Source organism: Cariama cristata, unplaced genomic scaffold, assembly GCF_000690535.1.
Source record: "Cariama cristata isolate BGI_N322 unplaced genomic scaffold, ASM69053v1 scaffold11773, whole genome shotgun sequence".
Taxonomy (NCBI): domain Eukaryota; kingdom Metazoa; phylum Chordata; class Aves; order Cariamiformes; family Cariamidae; genus Cariama; species Cariama cristata.
In genome coordinates, this window is record NW_009608964.1 from 1 (window position 1) to 8,313 (window position 8,313).

Sequence of the window (8,313 nt, forward strand, 5' to 3'; positions counted from 1 at the left end):
GTTTATCACTTCATGCTGAACTGAAATGGATACCTGTACTGCTGTATCTCTACCTTCCCTTCTCCATATTTGAAGGAATGAAATATTGTGCATTGTTTAATGCTCTATCCCTTAGACATAGTGTGTGGCTTTTATGAAGAGTGATTGTAGAAACTCAATGGCTATATGCCAGCCAGTAGCTACCTGTCACAACAGTGATTCTTCCACTATTAAAAAAGATTAAGGCATTGGCCCAAGACTGACTCAAAATAACAATGAAAGCTCAGACAGGCAAATTAGAAATACTTAGGTCTGTTTGTTTATTTTCACACCAGTGACAGTTATATCAATGTCCTGGTGTTACAAAACTCCCAGTGGTTAGCAGTCTGGCAAGAATAATAAGGGTACAATGCAATTCAGCTCAACCTCTGCTAAATAAAATTTGAAAGAGTACAAAAAGATGTTGAAAAGAAAGTCTGTTTTGAATTAGCAATTGTTCAGCAGAAAAATTTCTTATTCAAGCATATAGAAGAATTCAACTTCCTTATTCAAGAGCTCCTCTTCTCTTTTGTTCTGCAAATACTTCAAAACTTACAAGCAGCAATACTCCCAGTAGCAGCTGCTGGTGTACTGTGACAGAAAGGCTATCATTAGTCTAAAACATGCTAACTAGACTTCTCTGCTCCTAGCCAATACCTAGTAACTATTCAAACTGTTCAAGATCATCAAGCTCATTCACCCAACCTAGAACTTTTATGCTGGCAGTAAGGCACTGAATATAGCAAGTTACCCAATTTGGTTCTAATTATACTTCTGAAAATACAATGTACAAATGAATATTAAACTTGCTGAAGATATGGGAAATTTGAAAATATGCCTACAATTTGTTCACAATTATAATAAAGGTCAACCTGTTTCATCAGCATATACTTTAACATTTTATTTCCTCTTACTGTTTTTCAGAGGAATTGACATATTTTAATGTCTGGTTTTAATGGAATCATCTAGATTAAATTGTTTACCTGTGGGGCACTTAACTATAGAAAATCATATATTTATAGATTTGATAAAGTCAAAACAGGAAACTTACACCTCTGAAGTTTAATAAAGCATTTTAATTGAAGATAAGGCAAAATCAGTTATTTTTACTAGTCTGTCATCTAAATACATGTTATGTTTTACCTCCTTTAGGCAGATCTTTCTTCTTTGCAGAAGATAACTAATATTCAGCTGCATGTAACTTCAGAGACAGAAAGTCAAAGCTTTAAACTGACCTTAGAGCAAAGGAAATTAGATACGTCTCTCTAAGGAAGTAAGCACATTCAATTTGAAACTTTTTTTAAAGGAAGAAAACCTCACACCTCTGTTCCTCTAGAAAAGCTTGAGCTTTATTCCCAGATTCCTTTTACTGGCACTCAACATTAGAACAAAAAAGATCATGCATGGTTTAAACTAACATCTACACCATTCTTGTGATAAAACTGCTTAACAGCATTTTTGGTACAAGAAAGCTCCTACTTCTTCCTTTTTGCCAAGGTCAAGATATGCCCAGCTAGTACAAAAACACAGCAATATGCAAGTGCTTCTTGCAGTTGTTTTTGACATACGCAGTATCTAGCCTTGGCATATGTTCTCTTGAAAACAAAAGAAATTAAAAGTAATCGCCCACTAAGGCAATGGAACAGGAGGCCTTAATGGAAAAAATCCTTCAACTACTTCAATGCTGACCCCAGTTTTATCTAGTGTGTCACTACAGAATAAAAATAGTGTAAATAAACTAGTTTTGCCCCATGCATCTGGAATACCTTGTTTTACTTAAATTGTCTGTTCTCTGTACAAGACTGTTTTCCTAGTTCTCTACCTAAATTGACTACATTCAGCACCTTTTTCTAAACATACAATGTGATAATGTAGCTGTGAATGCACAATAAAGTAAAAAAGTAAAAATACTCCCCTCTCTAATTCTGTTTGGAATAACTAACTAACATAACATTTGCATAATGCCTCTGACAGTCTAGTTAGAGAGCCTCATACCTGCTCTTGTGGCCACTTCTGTCTGTCCTCTGGGGTTCTTGACTTTGCTTTAAAACCTCTAGGTGCATCTCCACTGTGCTTAGAGGCAGATGGGATATTCAGTGATTTTGGCCTCCCCTCATGCCTGTTAGCACTGTGAACAGCTTCACCTTTTGAACAAGTCTCTTTATAGTCATGTGCCATGCTTTCAGTCCCAGTGTGCTCTGGACTCATTTCTGTTGTACTATTAATACTGCTCATGCTCATACTCATTTTAATTTCTGCTACAATCTGGTCAATGTCCTCTTCCTGCTCTTCCAGCTCTGCATCCCCTCTTCTAGAATGGTATGGTGATACTCCCTGTGAGTTTCCATTAGCCTCTGCTGGGTAATAGTCCGGATAGCCACTTTCACTTTGACAATACTGTATGTTTTCTTCTTGGTCTTGAGTCTCCAAAGATGATGCTTCATCCTCCAAGATCTGAATGCCATTATCTTGACCTTCCTGCCACTCTTGCCTGTCTGTTACCTCATTTTCATCTTGGTGCTGAATTTTACCTTCAGCCCATTCTTCTACAGCTTCCTGACATTCATCTGTTTCAACATGGTGTTCCTCATGGGAAGCATACTCCTCCCCATTGCAGTCCATTCCTTCCAGGTAACTGTCATCCTCTGGACAGTATCTAATGTAGTAGGTGATCCCCTCCTCTTCTTCTGGCAAGCCTTCATCATAGTCCTCTTCCTCAGAAGTGTTATTCACATAGTCAGAGCTGGAGTCACCATCTCCACTATGATCATTGCACTCATGTTCTACAGGTGTAGGACTACCTTGCCTGACAGCTGGTAGTTCTGCCTCCTTTGCTGCATAATCTTCAATAGGAAGGTCACTTTCTTCATTTTCAGGCTCCCTGTTGTGAGGTGAAGTAGGGCAAGCTCTCACTCTGTGATCCAGCATGCTGGCTGCAGTGCTTTGACGTTTCCTGTTTGCCATAGCCAACTCCTTATATGACAATCATTTCTAAGCACTTCCTGTAGGGAAGATGGAAAAACACACATTCAGGAAAAGGTCATCAGTAGAGATCAGTGATGTTAATAGGAAACAAACTGATAGATTTAATTGATAAAAAGGATGTGTTTGTAGATATTTAAACCAGATTCACAGATAGCTAACTTCTAAAATGCTCATGTTATAGAATCATGAAATCAAAGCAATAACTTGCACAATGAAAGGAACACACAAAGAGAAGGTTCTACATTTATGCTAAATGTATTCTAGTGTAGGATCTCTTCTGTCAATTTGACAGAGAATTAATCCTGAACTGTGAAATTAGTTTTCAATTTCTTTTGCTTGCCAGTAAGGGGTCATGCTTTGATCGCTACGCGGTAAACAGGAGTTCTTCTCAATTTTCAGCTTAGGCATTTCTTTAATGTGTACCAAAAGCATACATTCAGAATCTGACCTGCTCTTACCAAAACTGAAGGAAAATAATTCTATTAACTTGGCGGTCACATAGGGCACTAAAGGATAATGCACTACTATTAAAGTTATTACCAAAAAAATCACTCACTAGTTGCCATTAAGTAACTCCCATAGTTAAACTAAATACTGTTCTTGGAATAGAATACACTATTTCAGTTGGAAGGGACCTACAGTGACAATCTAGTCCAACTGCCTGACCAGTTCTGGGCTAACCAAAAGTTAAAGCATGTTAAGGGCATTGTCCAAATGCCTCTTAAACACTAATAGGCTTAGGGCATCGATCACCTCTAGGAAGCCTGTTCCAGTGTTTGACCACCGTCTTGGTAAAGAAATGCTTCCTAATGTCCAGTCTAAACCTTCCATGGTGCAGCTTTGAACCACTTCCACATGTCCTACCACTGGATACTGGGGAGAAGATAGCCCTTTCTGCAGCGTTGCTCTCCAGCCACTCCTCTCCCAGTTTATACTTGCCTGGCATTATTCTATCCCAGGTGAAGAATCTGACACTTTGACCTGTTAAATTTCATCCCATTACTCATAGGCCAATGCTCCAATCTATCTAGATCCCTCTGCAAGATTGTTTTTCAAACAATCTAATCTATATGCCAGGAAAAAAGGCACATTTACAATAAAAGCTCATTAATTCTTCCTACTAAATACTTCTGCTGCTTTAAATTACATATTTTTGTCTAAATACTGGATTCTAAATAAGCAGAGATTATAGGAACAGTATCAGAAATAGTCAAAATAATGAAACCAGCTAATTCTAGACAGGTTTGACAACTGTGATCTGTGTGTGATTTGGATGGGGGAAACAATGTGCTTTCAGTATATATGTTCCTCTGTCATTGTTGTAGGCTTATAATAAGCCTGACCTGTGCAGTTCCTTAACTGGGGAGAACTGAGCTCAGACACAGGCTTCTGAAATGCACCACACAACTGCATGTTTTACTATATGTATATAACAAAGGCATGTCAGTCAACCACACGAACATTTTGACATGACCAGTTTCCCTAGTCTTGTGTGCCCTCCCTATGGGAGGGAGTGTAACGGAAGAACTTCAAACAGGCAGACTGTAAACTTTTAGAGCACAGGCGATAAGAAAAAGAGAAAGCAATTCCTCTCAAGCATGTCTAGCACTGACATATTAGGACATAGGAAACTGGTTTTCAGTTAATTCAGTCTGAGGCCATGACTGAAGACTGTGCTTTACTCCTGTATGCTGAAATTGAGGCACATGTTCCCAATGGAGGTAAAATAAGCCTGATTTTTTTTTTTAAATAAGAGGCAAGGCTGATCTTAATGCTATGGAAACTGCCGTTACAAAGCAATCTCTGCACAATTACAATTCTAGTTGGCCTCCTTACCTTTGCTATCTTCTCAGTCAGGCATTGTTTTTTAGCAAACCAAGTAGCGATCTCATTAAAATAGAAAGGCAGAACTTATTATTCTCAGCCTCTCTTTGCAGACTGAATGCGCACTGTTTATACCATCTTCAACTATGAAATGTAACTTCTACAACTGTACCGACACATCTGAATTACTAAACAGTTTTCAAACAGAAGTCTGAGAATGGCTTTTTATGAGTTTGCACATTTCTGTGAAGGAAACAAACAGCTGCATTTTAACTCAAATATTAGAACAGCTAAGGTAGCCTAGTTTTCTTCCACTGTTTCAAAATATCTCTCAGGCTTCCTAGAAAAATACTTTAGTCTTACATTAGGTTTAGCATAACCTGAATCTTTTAGAAACCTAAAATCATTCTAGGCTTTTTAAAAATTGTCTCATGTCACACAGCAAGGTGCTAGTTCCTGATGGACACAGGTCCAAACTCTTCCATCTTCTCACCTACAGAGATGTTAATTTACCTATGTGGATGACAATTAACTGAACCCAATGTATTCAAATTTTAAAAGAACAAAAAGAACTTGGATGGTTTTTGATAAATACAACAGATACCAAAATGTACCATATATTCTGCTATTCAGTCTACTATGCAGTCCAGGTAGATGATGTCAGTTGCTCTTCCATTATCCACCAATGCTGTAATGCCATTGTAGAAGGCTACCAAATTTGTCAGGTGTGATTTGCCCTTAGCGAAGCGATGGTGGCTGTCACCAGTCACCTCCTTATTTTCCATGCGCCTCAGCATAGTTCCCAGGAGGATCTGCTCCATGATCTTGCCTGGCACAGAGGTGAGACTGACTGGCCTGTAGTTCCCTGAGTCTTCCTCTTTCCCCCTCTTTAAAAATGGGATGACGTTTCCCCTTTTCCAGTCAGCAGGACCTTGACTGGACTGCCACGACTTCTCAAATATGATGGATAGTGGCTTAGCCACTTCATCTGCCAGTTCTCTTGGGACCTGTGGATGCATCTCATCAGGTCCCATGGACCTGTGCACCTTCAGGTTCCTTAGATGGTCTTGAACCTGACCTTCTCCTATAGTGGGTGGTTCTTCATTCTCCCAGGCCCTACCTTTGCCTTCTGCAAGTTGGGTGGTGTGGCTGGAGCACTTGCCAGTGAAGACCTAAGCAAAAATGTCATTGAGTACCTCAACCTTCTCCATGTCCTGGGTAACCAGGTCTCCTGTTTTCATACTAACAAAAATCTGACCTGGCACAACTGACATGTAAAAACATCACCTATTGCAATTTCTTCATACTCTAACTTCATAAGTCTAACACAGTATTTTTGTCAACTTTAAATGTTTAATGAAAAACAGTCAACAGCACTAAAGTTCCTTCTTATCTCTACATATTGGTATACTTTTGAAAAAACTATTCACTGGAAAACCACTAAAGGAAAACTCATTCAGTTGGCCCTTAATGTAGATTTAACTGCTTTTTTAGTAATGAAACAAAATTATTCCACCTAAAGTGTCCATTAATACATGGAATTCTTCCACTGTGTCTACAACAATTCAGTGTTTTGAAATGGACTGAACAGTGACTGAAGATGTACTGGCCAGGGAGAAATGCACAAGGGTGAGATAAAATTTATTTTGGCTGGAACATGGGAAAAAGGTTAATCCACCACTGCAAGTTCCTAGAATAGCTTTTTCAGTCATCAAACCTATACGGTGACTAGTGACTTAGGGGTGTAGGTGAAAGGTGAGAGGATTTGGGGACTTCCTCAAAGGTGAGGGATTAGCACTTTTGACAAGATGTGCAAATTCCAAATTTCCATGTTAGAGAAAAAAATCATATTGCAAAAAGAGGGCTTTAACAATAAGAAACACGAAACCTATTGGTCCCATGAGATTCTCTTTCACAAGAATACAAATCTAAGCTATATATTTCACTGTTTCTTTTTAGTAGAAAACTCCCTGTTGTTGTGGTGCAGGCTACACAGGCTGACTACTCTCTGGTAATCTGAGATTTTCCTGCACTGAGTTCCAGACTACTGACCATACTAAACTAGACCTGAGATTACTGTCAGCTACAATGAAAACAGGTTTTATTGAACTACAGGTAGTAAGAAAGGAAAGAAAAATTATTATATTAAAGCTGTTAGAGCAAGCTTTGCACTCTGTCACTATCACATAGATAAAAAACAACTCCATGGGTGTTAGCTAAATAGCTTTACACACATGCAAGAATAATTTTCTCATCAAAACTTAAAAACTTTTGATTTTGGAAACTGGGTGTCAGACACTCAGTTTAACCCTTCCATTTTCTTCAGATGGAAATAAGGTTTCCCTAAGAGGTCATGCATGTTATACTTGCTTGTATATTTGTTGTCTCTCTTACATATATGGTATAAGTATTAAGTTTACAACTTCATCTCCTTCAGTCCCTGCTCCCACTAGGAAAAAGACTAGGAATCTCTCTAGAAAAGTTATGAGGCTACTCTAATCATAAAATAATTTGGAAAGAAGAGATAGTTCATCAGAGAAATTGATATTTTTCTGTTTCTGAGGAATGCTAGGACAGTAATGTCCCAATCAGTCACTGAGAATACTGGTCCCTACACCAAATTATATTTCTAATAAGACCTCAGCATAAGTGATGCAATTCCTGTTGTTCTTTGTACCCATATTCTTTTCTTCAAAAACTGTGATCTTGCCATTTAAAAGTCACCATTCAAGTACTTTCAGTATTTATATAATGGAATACACTTATCTGATAACAATATTAGATAACTATAAGGTAGTGTTAGTTAATTCAACCTCATCATTAAATATATATAATAAAAATGTTCCATTTGCTCACATGACTTCCACCTGAAATACAGCAATCACATATACTCTTGAGATTTGTGTATCTGAAATCAGTTTTTCCTATACGGCTTTTAGAAAACTATGGCTATTAAAAAGTTAGCTCTTCAGAGTAGATGCAAAATTCATAAAAACATTGTGGCAATACTTTCTATCTTCAATAGATACATGGCTTTTAAGAGCTGTTAGCTACTGCATATACATTTCCATGCACACAAGAAAAACACATCAGACTTTGTGCATGTGAACTACATATTAATAAAATATAGCATGCTTACCAATACAACTGTATTCCACTCCATTTATTCTTTGAGAAAATGTTGTGGATTCACTGAACAACTAATGCTAACTTTCATCCTGGCTCAATTTCATTTGCACAGAGGCTACTTTATTGTTACTTTAATACTACAGAATTATGCTTTAATATTGCAGAAGTATGCCTTTAATATGCCTTTAACTTTTTTGCTTTTATTGACACCAACTTTCTTCTTTGAAATAAATGTCCTTAATGCAGTCCATGTTTTAGTCTATCCCTTCATGCAAAAAGGTGATGTCATATTAAAGAACAACATAATGGCAACATAAAGAAAAACACAGCAGAGCTCAGAGGGTTGTGAGCAGTGGC

General features: G+C 37.8%; 1 pseudogene; it reads right to left on the minus strand.

Annotated features, from left to right (window-relative positions):
- Positions 1 to 2,007: 2,007 nt before the first annotated feature.
- Positions 2,008 to 2,982, minus strand: LOC104159450 (annotated as a pseudogene).
- Between the last annotated feature and the right edge of the window lie 5,331 nt (positions 2,983 to 8,313).